The following is a 12931-nucleotide window of genomic DNA, read 5'->3' as shown; positions in this document are numbered from 1 at the left end:
ATTTACGAGTGTTCTAGACAAGGTCTTATTAAGGCACAAAATTACCACCCTGTGACCCCAGGGCAACCCTAAGTCATGTGACAAAATGAAATCAGCATCCAATGTCGCACAGCAAGGGTAACCTCTAGGCTCCTTTGTAATTAAATTGTATGAATTTAAAACACATATTGCGAGTGACTTTCTGTGGATTTGCAAGCACCCTTCCCCATTCAGCATCAGTCATGTCCTGGCCCAAGTCAGCAGCCCAGCGAGCGCAAAGGGAATTCAGTGGTTTCTTAACCAGCCCATTCAGAGTCTTATAGAGCCAAAAGACTAGGCGAGAGCCTGTTCCCAGCATCAGGAGTAGCTGAAGGACCGCATGCACGTGAGGGTCTGCTCTTGCAACATCCCAAAAGTCCTGTAGGGCATGAGTAAGTGCTTCATAGGTAAGAAATTCTCCCACAACCAGGCCTGTTTACTCCACCAGGTCTCCAAAGTGCATTAAGACATTCAACTGAAAGCAGTCACCCAGTGTCAACAACCCTGCTTCTGTTCGTGAGTCCGTTTGCCCTGCAGGAAAGAAAGTCAATGGATAACCATGAGGGATGCCCACCAACAGGAGTTCAGGGGCATAGGGAGTCACCATACCAGTATGCCACAGTCCACGTTGCCAGCAGGCTATGGCAACGGACAAAAGGATGTCTGGGCGGGAATCTGAAGTGTGGGGCGCAACAGCTTCACCAACAGGAGTCCCTGGTTGAGCTCAGTGTCCAATTGTCAGTGTTCCTGTAATCCCACCCCATCAAGCCATTTCATAATTCACTGAAGCTGAACTGAGAGAAAATACAATTCAAAGTCTGGTGCTCCCAGGCCGCCCTTAGGTGGGGTGTGGCAGAGGTTAGCTTATTCAGCTCTCTGGCGCCCACTATCCCAAATCAGTTCCTGCAATAGTGCATCAAGCCTCCAAACCCAGGATACTGCGATTTTCACCGGTAGGTTTACAAAAAAGTAAAGAAGCCCGAGGAGCATGACCATTTTAGACAGTGCAATATTTGCCATGGTTGGTAGCTTAACAGTGCACCAAATGAGACACCTAACTTCAGACACTAAGGTGCCGATCACGATCCGGTAAAAAATGTCCCCGTACGACTCGTATCGGGTCTTTTTACCGTACGAATCGTACAAGTGCCGTACGAACTGGCAATCACGATTCGCATGGTAAAAAGTCCATACGAACCGCACTGGGAATATTTCCCCACACGTCCTCGGGTCGGAAAATGTGTCCGACACGTCCTCGTACGATTCACCGTACAAACGTGAAAGGTGAACTCCGACCGGGGAATCACGATCCATCCCGGGCGTCCGAATGTACAACCGTATGGTGAAAAGACCGCCCGCACCGAACTCCCATAACAACCATGGAGACGTCCAAACAGGTGCCCGGTACGTGCCGTACCCCCCCCAGCCCCCGTAGGTACGCGCCGACCCCCCCCCCAGCCCCCGTAGGTACGCGCCGACCCCCCCCCAGCCCCCGTAGGTACGCGCCGACCCCCCCCAGCCCTCGTAGGTACGTGCCGACCCCCCCTGTGTGTACACCCGTGTACGGTGCGTACCCCCGTGTACGCTCGAGTCGAACCCCCCGTGTACGCTCGAGTCGGACCCCCCCGTGTACGCTCGAGTCGCACCCCCACCCGTGTATGTACGGTGCGTACCCCCCGTGTACGCTCGAGTCGAACCCCCCATGTACGCTCAAGTCGGACCCCCCCGTGTATGCTCGAGTCGCACCCCCACCCGTGTATGTACGGTGCGTACCCCCCCGTGTACGCTCGAGTCGTACCCCCACCCGTGTATGTACGGTGCGTACCCCCCGTGTACGCTCGAGTCGAACCCCCCGTGTACGCTCGAGTCGGACCCCCCCATGTACGCTCGAGTCGCACCCCCACCCGTGTATGTACGGTGCGTACCCCCCGTGTACGCTCGAGTCGTACCCCCACCCGTGTATGTACGGTGCGTACCCCCCGTGTACGCTCGAGTCGAACCCCCCGTGTACGCTCGAGTCGGACCCCCCCGTGTACGCTCGAGTCGCACCCCCACCCGTGTATGTACGGTGCGTACCCCCCCGTGTACGCTCGAGTCGTACCCCCACCCGTGTATGTACGGTGCGTACCCCCCGTGTACGCTCGAGTCGAACCCCCCGTGTACGCTCGAGTCGGACCCCCCCGTGTACGCTCGAGTCGTACCCCCACCCGTGTATGTACGGTGCGTACCCCCCGTGTACGCTCGAGTCGAACCCCCCGTGTACGCTCGAGTCGGACCCCCCCGTGTACGTTCGAGTCGTACCCCCACCCGTGTATGTACGGTGCGTACCCCCAGCGCTACGCGCTGGGGGTACGCACCGTACATACACGGGTGGGGGTACGACTCGAGCGTACACGGGGGGGTTCGACTCGAGCGTACACGGGGGGGTCCGACTCGAGCGTACACGGGGGGGTTCGACTCGAGCGTACACGGGGGGGTACGCACCGTACATACATGGGGGGGTCCGACTCGAGCGTACACGGGGGGTACGACTCGAGCGTACACGGGGGGTTCGACTCGAGCGTACACGGGGGGTCCGACTCGAGCGTACACGGGGGGGTTCGACTCGAGCGTACACGGGGGGTACGCACCGTACATACATGGGGGGGTCCGACTCGAGCGTACACGGGGGGTTCGACTCGAGCGTACACGGGGGGTACGCACCGTACATACACGGGTGGGGGTACGACTCGAGCGTACACGGGGGGGTTCGACTCGAGCGTACACGGGGGGGTCCGACTCGAGCGTACACGGGGGGGTTCGACTCGAGCGTACACGGGGGGTACGCACCGTACATACACGGGGGGGTCCGACTCGAGCGTACACGGGGGGTTCGACTCGAGCGTACACGGGGGGTACGCACCGTACATACACGGGTGGGGGTACGACTCGAGCGTACACGGGGGGGTTCGACTCGAGCGTACACAGGGGGGTCCGACTCGAGCGTACACGGGGGGGTTCGACTCGAGCGTACACGGGGGGGTACGCACCGTACATACACGGGGGGGTCCGACTCGAGCGTACACGGGGGGGTCTGACTCGAGCGTACACGGGGGGGTACGCACCGTACATACACGGGTGGGGGTACGACTCGAACGTACACGGGGGGTACGCACCGTACACGGGTGTACACACAGGGGGGGTCGGTGCGTACCTACGGGGGCTGGGGGGGGTCGGCGCGTACCTACGGGGGCTGGGGGGGTCGGCGCGTACCTACGGGGGCTGGGGGGGGGGTCGGCGCGTACCTACGGGGGCTGGGGGGGGTCGGCGCGTACCTACGGGGGCTGGGGGGGGGGTCGGTGCGTACCTACGGGGGCTGGGGGGGGTCGGCGCGTACCTACGGGGGCTGGGGGGGGGGTCGGCGCGTACCGGGCCACCTACTCTGGTCGATTCGCGCCGTACTTCGCTTTTGCGGCACTTTCTGGGTGCCGTGAAAATATTGCCGTCCGGACTGCTGGCGGTTCGATTCGTAATTCCTGGTTCGTGAAACGCTGCCTGAAAGCGTCCCGACGTCACGTCGCAGCATTCCCGGATCACATTCGTATGTATATTTTCGTCGGTCGGTGTTTTTTACGATTCGTACGGAAATGGTGTTTCCGTGCGAATCGTAATTCCATGTTTGTAAAGTTTTACAACCGGGTACGAGTCGGACGGGGAATTCGCTCCGACCGACGGTTCGTACGCGGTTTTTAACGGATCGTAATCGGCACCTAAATGCCACCCCCCGGCCCCCCAGGTTGCCCTCACAGAGATCGTCCAGGTCGTGGAAGACCTGGATGCCGAAGTATAGAAAGGTTCGAGGAGCCCAAAGTATACTAGGTGGACAAGAAATAAGACAAACCTTAGCACTTCAGTTGATTATTAGTTATTTAGCCTTTCATATCATGCTATTCCCACGGTATTTAGGATGCTGTGGGTGGACAGACACATTTCTTTACGTTGTGGTGGATGGAAGCTAATCATGAATGGCTGAATAATGGGGCTGTGACTAAAGTGGATTATGTCACTGACTTATGATGTATGCCTTGCAAGATAGAATTACCATGTGAACAGCACAATAACTGATAAATAGCTGGTCACACATTTCCACAATGATATATCTGTTAAGCTGGGAAAAATGTGACTGACATAAGAACCGATCAGTGCCTGATGTGGGCTGACAAATTGTCCTATGCTGTGGTGGTTGAAAGCAGATGGTGGTGAAATAATAGTCACCTGCATTCTGCTCTTTCACAAGGAGGACGTCTCAAAAAGAAGTTTCTCCTGTCATCGAGGGCCAATGTAGCATATTGTGCTTTTTGCTTTTAGTATTTGTTGCAACATGGACAATTTTTTTGTTTCTTATATTTTTCTCTTAGCTTTGTTGGAGATGTTTTTGGCAGAGTTGGATCTTTGAAGAAATTATTTGTGTGAGATAAGTATGAGTTTGAGACTGTTGTTGTGATCAAACTTTCCAACACTCACAGCATTGTATTACATTATTTCAGTTCATAGCCCACCTCCTCACCTCCAACACAGAGACACACAGCATTAATTTCTACAAGCACCTCTGCATTCTATCTAGGCTAGAAAGTTTTCGTTAGAAAAGAGTAATGGCATCTTTGGGTGCTTCCAAGGATCTAACTCAAATAATGGAGGAGATTTTTGAGGCAGGGTCTGATATGGAAACAGCATCAGAGGGAGAGGGTCACATAGCAGGATCTGGAAGAGATTTTTCAGTCTCAAGTCCATCTGATGACTTATCTTCCAGCAGTCCAGAGAAACATGGCCCTTGTAGTTACGATGTCCCTTTACGAGCACTAACTACACAGTAAAGAGCTTATGACAGGGTTGACCAATGGAGAGTGCATGCAGATACTGCGCTGAGCACAGGCAGAGAGCCCATTTGACAGACTGCTAATTTAGACCAGCTAGTAATTCTCCCATTCACTGGAGATACTGTACGAAAGGTCAATACACCACATTTTTTACATTCTGACTACTTCCATCTTTTTCTGGATGCGGAGTTCCTTGAGAAAATTATGCAGCGAACAAATTTATATACTGAACAGTTTCTAAGGGGCCATGGAGGCTCTCTTGCTCCTCGCTCTAGTGCACACCTGTGGACTTCCAATTCACTTGAGGAGCTGGAAAAAGTTCTGGGCCTACAGATGGCCTACAGATGAAGATGGGAATAGTATAAATACAACCCTGTGGTCCTTCTGGTTGACTTCTGCAGTGTGGGTAACACCCTGTTTCACACTGTTTGTGAGCAGAGACAGGTTTTTTGATTTTGGAACGTATGCAATTTTGCTGCTTTTCCTCGCGACCACCCAGACCATGACAGGTTATTCAAAATTCAGCCTGTCATGGAACATTTGTGTTTCAAGTTTCCAGAGATTCATACTCCCGGAAAGAATATAGCAGTTGACAGGTCTTTGATCTTGTAAAAAGGGTGACTGTTGTTCATGCAGTACATATGTAGTAAAAGAACTTGCTACAGTATCAAGATGTACATGCAGTGAGAGAGCTCTTCTGGTTATATGTACAGCCTGAGAGTATACACATGGAATGACTTCCCAATAAACCATGCAGGTTGTCCTAAAATGTAAGATCATATGAGAGCTTGCTCAATCTCTCCTCCATAAAGGTCATAACCTTTCCGTAGATTCCCTTTAGACATGAGACCAGCTGTTTAATAAATTGTATGAAACTGGCACTTTGACTTGCGGTACCATGAGAAAGGACCTCACAGTATTCTCTCAGGAGCTTGTTTTCAAGAAGCTCCAAAAAGGCCACAGCAGTGTGTTTCATTGCAACAAAATGCTTGCTAAAAATTCTAAACAGAGAAAAATCACCTCCCCAAAGTTCTATAAATGGGCCTTAAGGATAGGTCCCTTATTACGGCGAACACTCAACTGGAGCAAAACGAATGGAACAGTACATGCATAAGACAAAGAATGTGGAAATAAAAGTATATTTTTAGTTAGTTTTATTTTATACATATAGGATATTTTAAAATATTTTTGGTTGATGTTTACATATACATACATTTGATGTTCAATGATGCAAACAACAAAATTATGCACTTAAAAAATAGTAAATGTCCCACACAAAGCTCAACTCATGTAACAAACATTCATTCAACATGCATACTGCAAACCAATAACGGTCAGGATGGAAAAAACGTCCAGATATGATGATATAGGTGGTAAGCTCATGTATCATCCAGATGTCAAAGGGCGATACTGTATGAACAAAGAGCCGAAGGATCAGGTGCCAACGGGCGTTTCGGTATTGGACCCAGTCTTGGGTCCCACCTTCATCAGGGCGAAGACCGATAGGAAGTGAGGGACAATAATAATACCTAGGGTTAATAAAACAAGCGTGAATAACCAACAAAACATCAATGAATGTAATAGCAGGTTTATATACGTCATCTAAGCTCCATATGGTGTAGGCAAAAAGGAAAATGGTTATCAAATATATATATACATTTATATATAAGGTCCAACAAGGTACCTGAAAGAGACTATGTGGCAGCAGGCCTCCAGTTAAAAAAGATTTTTCACCACGAAAAAACAGGTCAATGTGTGTGACACAAAAAAGGGTTTGGAAAATAGTGCACAGAAGAGTAGGTTACGTTAGAGATAGGAAAAACACCGGAAGAGAGTATGCCAGTGAACTACCCCCACCAGAGACCTTAGGGAAATACATACAATAAAGATATATAGGTGAGTATATAAGATAGCTGATGACACTCTGTGTTACGTACTTAAATTCCACCCTTCAGGATAGGGGTCGGAGTGAACATCATCAATGGATTACTGATGCTCAAAATGCCAAAGGAATGCTCCACTTCAATAGAGGTGACCTGCCGGATTCATTCCCAGATATGAATGTCAGAGTCCGGACGTGGTCAGCATTTTCAAGACACGCATTGATACAGGAGACTGATAGGGGTGCTTTCAAGTCTAGAAACAAAACATGGGGCAGGGACAGATTAAATGGTAGCAAATCCCTTGGTTCGACTAGGGAATAATTACCTTTATACTGCTGAGGAGAAAGAAAGAAAGATGTAGCTTAGTAAGCACGTACTTGAAAATCAGGGCGTCATCATGGTCGAAGGAGCAAGAAGATTCATATGGATAAAAAGAGGTTTCAGGGAAATGGAGGCTTGTTGCGAGATGATGGCGTTAAAACGCTAAAGGAACATGGTTTCACTCAGGTCTCATGAGGCTCCTGCAACATGAGAAACAAACAGGCAAGAACATTGCTGGGTATATAAAAAAGTGAAAAAACTGAAAAACGAATGAGACTGTCAGGGTTTATGGGACGGTTGGAGATCATTTGTTGACGTCATATGGGGCGTGTAATACGTATGCGTCACAATATGGATTAGCCAACTTGATGAACTAGACTTTACATTTAAACCACCGGCGAGTGGGGAAACGAGGAGAATAATCAACCTCGAACACAAGCGATTCTGTTCAAGTCTAGAGGAAGGCAGCTATGGACGACTAAACAGATAGAGGGTGGGGGCGACGGCTCTGGCGGGGGGAGGGACATGTATCCAACAAAGGTCTTGGTAAAACACAACCGCACCGATCTCTCGGGGTGTTGGACTTGGCCCTTCTGGCAGGTTCACCCCTGGACTTTTTGGCTTTTTATTGGTGACTTGGTGTGGTAATTGTTTGGTCTCTGCGCACTTTCCCTGTGTCCCAGGGTAAAGTGCGTGCGTGCTCTGAGTGCATGTGGTGAGATAGGCCTGCCCTCCCATAGGAATGCATGGGGAGTGTATGTGTCTCTAGTAGTTCCTGATGCGTGGGGTGTGCAGGCCCGAGTTTGGTATGTGCGGGCTCGTGGGAGTGAATGCTGCGCGATGATGTGTGCGGCGTGCATGTACCTAGTGTGGAAGTGCCACTTCTAGAAGTGGGCACTTCTGTGTGCAGTGTGTCTGTTGCGTGATTGGCTGGTCATGTCATGTGACGGGCTAGGGATTCCCCAGAGTCAGGATGAGTCACCCAGTGGTGAATGGGGAGATCAGCAGCTAGATGGGTGGGAGGAGTACACCTGGGTCCTGAATAGGACAGGGTTTTCCACACACAATGCTGGCCCCGCCCCCTGTGGTGCGACTGACGACCCTAGCCCTGCCAGTGAATAGAGTGAGGGGCTGAGCACATCAAGGGTGCTCCCCAACCAGCTGCGACTGGTTTTCCCCCTCACCCTGAACCCAGAACAAAGGGTTCGCCTGTATATATAATCCCTTGTAAATTCTGCCCGTGCCTGTTGGCACATTGTAGAGTGTGTGTTTTTATCTAATGTGTTGTGTATAATACAAAGGCTATTTTTATAGAATACCTTGTGTGGAGTTTCCTTTGTGGTGGGCCTTGGGTGTTGTTGCTGGGTGCGCGCGCAAACGCTTTACACATCGCCTCAGAGATAAGCCTGACTGCTCGTGCCAAGCTACCAAGGGGGTGAGCAGGGGTTATCTTTGGCGTGTAACTCCCCAGCCCTGACTAGAGTGGTGGTTTCTGCCTGACTTTGGCGCAAGCCTTAGCCAACCAGAAATCCCATTTCTAACATTGGTGATCAGCGGTGGGATTTGGACTTGCGTTTGCGCTGTACCGCAGCGCCAACTGGCCGCACTACAAAACTCTGCATTTAGATAAATCACATGGTATAGGGATTATTGTTCTAAGTTTGTTTTTAATTGTCATTTCTTTGGAAATGTGTTTCTTGTGCACTGTGAGTTAGGTGTCCCTAGCTCGGGAGGGTAGATCATCCCCCTTAGTGCATTGTGTTTCTGGATTCACCAGAGGGTGGGATCCAGTGGTGGCAGCGTAATAGTGTCCAGTACATTTGTCCCCCGCCCTGCGCCCAGAGTTGGTACCTGTGTCACGTGGTGGTCAGGTTGAGGAATCAGGGGTGGTAGAAACTGCCTTACCAGTCCGAGGGGAGGGTTGTGTGTGGATGAAGGGTGTGTGGCACTAGGCAAGTGAGTGTGAGTTCTCTGGGTTAGAGAGCTTGCTGAATGTTTTTGTGAATCGTGTGCTCCTGTTAGGCTCAGACCCCTAGGTTCCCTGTAGAATCTTTTTACCATAACGTCCGCCAGAATGGAGCCTGCTTGTGATCCCTATGAGCTAGCTTGGCACCAGAGGCAGGAGTTAGAAAGGTACTGTACAGAGGAAGAGTCAGAAGAGGAGGTAGAGGATGACAATACCTGGACGCCAGTAGAGAGTGAGGACCCCATAGGTAGGGCGTCCCTTGCTGGGTCCAGCGTAGGAGGCAGCGCCTCATCCCTTTCCCTGTCCCCAGAGGAGTGGGAAGATAGGAGGAAAGAAAGGGAGCACCAGCTGACGTTAGAAAAGCTCAGGTTGCAGCATGCCCAGGCTATGGCGCAGCTGGAGGTCAAAAGACAGATGGCGGAGGCTGAGAGGGCCTTTGCCAGAGAGAAACTAGCTCTGGAGGGTAGGTTATCCCCTGAGCGCAGTTGTGGTTTTCTGGACTCCCCAGGGAGGGTTGAGTCCAGTGGTAGCAGCCAGATAGATTCCAGTGTAGGAAATCACAGTCCCAGTTCCCCCAGTCTGGTACCTGTTTCCCAGGAGGAGGAGTTAAGGTTGAAATTCAGGGGCAGTAGGAAGCTGTCTCACCAGTCTTGGGAGGAGTTTGTGGATGACTGTCAGGATGCACTGGTGGAATGGCTGATGGTTAACCCGGAAGAGGATTTGAAGGCAGTGATCAAAATGATTATCAAAGAGCAGATGCTCAGTAGTTGTTCTCCAGGGTTGCGCCAACACCTGCAGAGGTACGACTCTTTTTGTCCTTGGGAGCTTGCAGAGGAAGCAGAGCACTGGGAAAGTGCTAGAGGTCCTCTAGTGTCATTAGAGAGTAATTCCAACAGTAGTGGTTCAGAGATCCTCCAGCCCAGCGTGGTGGAGGAGGCTCAGTGTAGCCCAGCTAGGTCCCAGGATAGCGAGGAGGGTGTAGGGGCTCACTGCCTGGCTCAGTGGAGCAGGAGTGAGAGGGTGACCGAGGGTCCCCGGACGTACGAAACCCTGCCTCAAGACTTGGATGGTTCCATGAGGGAACACCAAGTTGGGGACCTAGGCTGTCCTGTTAGCCCATTTGAGGGAGATCTCCTGGTGAGTAGAGGACCTGGAGCACCTGTAACCAGGGCTCCTGTGGTTCTAGAGTCTGGCAGTACCGCTCCGGTAGGGAGGGTACAGGAGTCCAGTGTGAGGAGTGATTGGGGGATGAGTTTCCCAGTGGAAGAGCCTGTGGGTCAGGGACTACCCAGTTGGGCTAGGATCCCGTGTAGTGACCAGGGTGGCACCACTTCTGTTCTGGGGGATCTCCGCGCACTGTCAGGTGGACAGGGGACGGGAGATCAGCGCCAGACAGACAGTCGCTTGACGTATGTGTCCTTTGATAGCCTCAGGGGGATGGAGTGGAAATCCCCAGAAGTCCTGGAGTGCCAGGCAATTATTCCACCAAAGGTTCTAGGCCGGAGGTTGGAAGGCCAGGTTCGGGATCAGCCTGACCTGAAGGGTGGGACGTCTGTAACCAGCGTCCCGACCGGTTCTTCTTCCAGAGGTACCGCCCCAGTTGGTAGGGAGCAGGGCTATGGAAGGGGGTGCAGAGGGTGGGAGAGCCCACCTCTGCCCCCGGTACAACCTGAGGGGTTAAACCCTGGGTTGGAATGGCGTTCTAGGTGTACCCCTCGCCAGAGGAGGAGGAACCCTAGGAGAAGAGGTAGGGGGAGGAGAGCTTTCCCTGAGACTCCTGGTCCGCCTGAGGGTGTAGACCCTAGGCTGGAGAACCAGTGGCAGTCTAGTCCTGTCTTTCAGAGAGGAAGAGTGGAGAATGGCCGCTATGTGCCAGGGGTTACTACCCCCCACTCTGTGGTTAGGCAAAGACCAGTGGCACCTGGGTGGTCTAGGGCCTGGTCTTGGCCGCGGACAGCTTGGGAGTACCAGTGGGGTAGCCCAGTTGGTCCAGACAGTGGTGTTAAAAAGAATTCCATGGGTTCACCGTGGCGTAGAACCGGAGGGTGTCCATGCAGTTGCGGGCCCGCGTCCGTGTTCTATCGCCCCAAGCAGGGAAGTCCATCACGGTGGTGATTGGTCTGCCCTGCGTTTTGGCTGGAAGGGGGTTGTGTTGGACTTGGCCCTTCTGGCAGGTTCACCCCTGGACTTTTTGGCTTTTTATTGGTGACTTGGTGTGGTAATTGTTTGGTCTCTGCGCACTTTCCCTGTGTCCCAGGGTAAAGTGCGTGCGTGCTCTGAGTGCATGTGGTGAGATAGGCCTGCCCTCCCATAGGAATGCATGGGGAGTGTATGTGTCCCTAGTAGTTCCTGATGCGTGGGGTGTGCAGGCCCGAGTTTGGTATGTGCGGACTCGTGGGAATGAATGCTGCGCGATGATGTGTGCGGCGTGCATGTACCTAGTGTGGAAGTGCCACTTCTAGAAGTGGGCACTTCTGTGTGCAGTGTGTCTGTTGCGTGATTGGCTGGTCATGTCATGTGACGGGCTAGGGATTCCCCAGAGTCAGGATGAGTCACCCAGTGGTGAATGGGGAGATCAGCAGCTAGATGGGTGGGAGGAGTACACCTGGGTCCTGAATAGGGCAGGGTTTTCCACACACAATGCTGGCCCCGCCCCCTGTGGTGCGACTGACGACCCTAGCCCTGCCAGTGAATAGAGTGAGGGGCTGAGCACATCAAGGGTGCTCCCCAACCAGCTGCGACTGGTTTTCCCCCTCACCCTGAACCCAGAACAAAGTTTTCGCCTGTATATATAATCCCTTGTAAATTCTGCCCGTGCCTGTTGGCACATTGTAGAGTGTGTGTTTTTATCTAATGTGTTGTGTATAATACAAAGGCTATTTTTATAGAATACCTTGTGTGGAGTTTCCTTTGTGGTGGGCCTTGGGTGTTGTTGCTGGGTGCGCGCGCAAACGCTTTACACATCGCCTCAGAGATAAGCCTGACTGCTTGTGCCAAGCTACCAAGGGGGTGAGCAGGGGTTATCTTTGGCGTGTAACTCCCCAGCCCTGACTAGAGTGGTGGTTTCTGCCTGACTTTGGCGCAAGCCTTAGCCAACCAGAAATCCCATTTCTAACACGGGGCAACATACCTGCTTGATGATCCTAAATTGGAAGTCTGTGGACCTGTCAACGATGTGTCGGATACACCAGTCCGAGCACCTTAGCTGGTTATATAGACAGAAGACTTACTTATGTATAGAAAGGAGTTATCAAGGGCCAATTAGAAGATTGGGGGCTGGAGTGGCAAATACAAGTAGAAAGAGGACTGTGAGAATGGAGTCAGTCTGCACTGCAATCGCCCATTGGCGGCCATATTGGAACGTAGCATAGAGCCTGTCGGCAATGACGGGTCATAGGCAGAAATGAGGCGCAAAAGGAATAAAATGCCATGAACATAGGCAATATGGAGCAAACCGGTGTCCTAACATAGGGTCTAGCACAGAATTCAAGTTTAGAGTCCAGGGTATGTGAGTAGCGTGCACAGCAAGGTTCTGATGGAATGCATAGGAGGCAGAGGGATTAAATAATAGCATTCTCCCACTGGATCATTTCGTTCAGCCCATGCTGGACTGAGTCAAGATAAAAGATCCAGAATGTCTCTCTCTTTTTTCTAATAGATGTAGGATCTCTTCCAGGGGGAGTGCGTATTTTTTCCAGGATAGACCATCTAAGGTCCTAATCGTTGTGGTTTTTATCCAGCCAATGGTTGACAAGGGGAGCAGCAGTTTTTATGGTGCGAATATTAGAATTGTGTTCACAAATCCTAATTCGGACCTCACGGCCTGTTTCACCACTGTATATAAGGTCGCACGGACATGCAATGATATAAACAACATTGGAGGTACG

This window comes from Triturus cristatus, chromosome 7, assembly GCF_964204655.1.
Source record: "Triturus cristatus chromosome 7, aTriCri1.1, whole genome shotgun sequence".
Taxonomy (NCBI): Eukaryota; Metazoa; Chordata; class Amphibia; order Caudata; family Salamandridae; genus Triturus; species Triturus cristatus.
Note: the sequence above shows the minus strand (reverse complement) of the source record.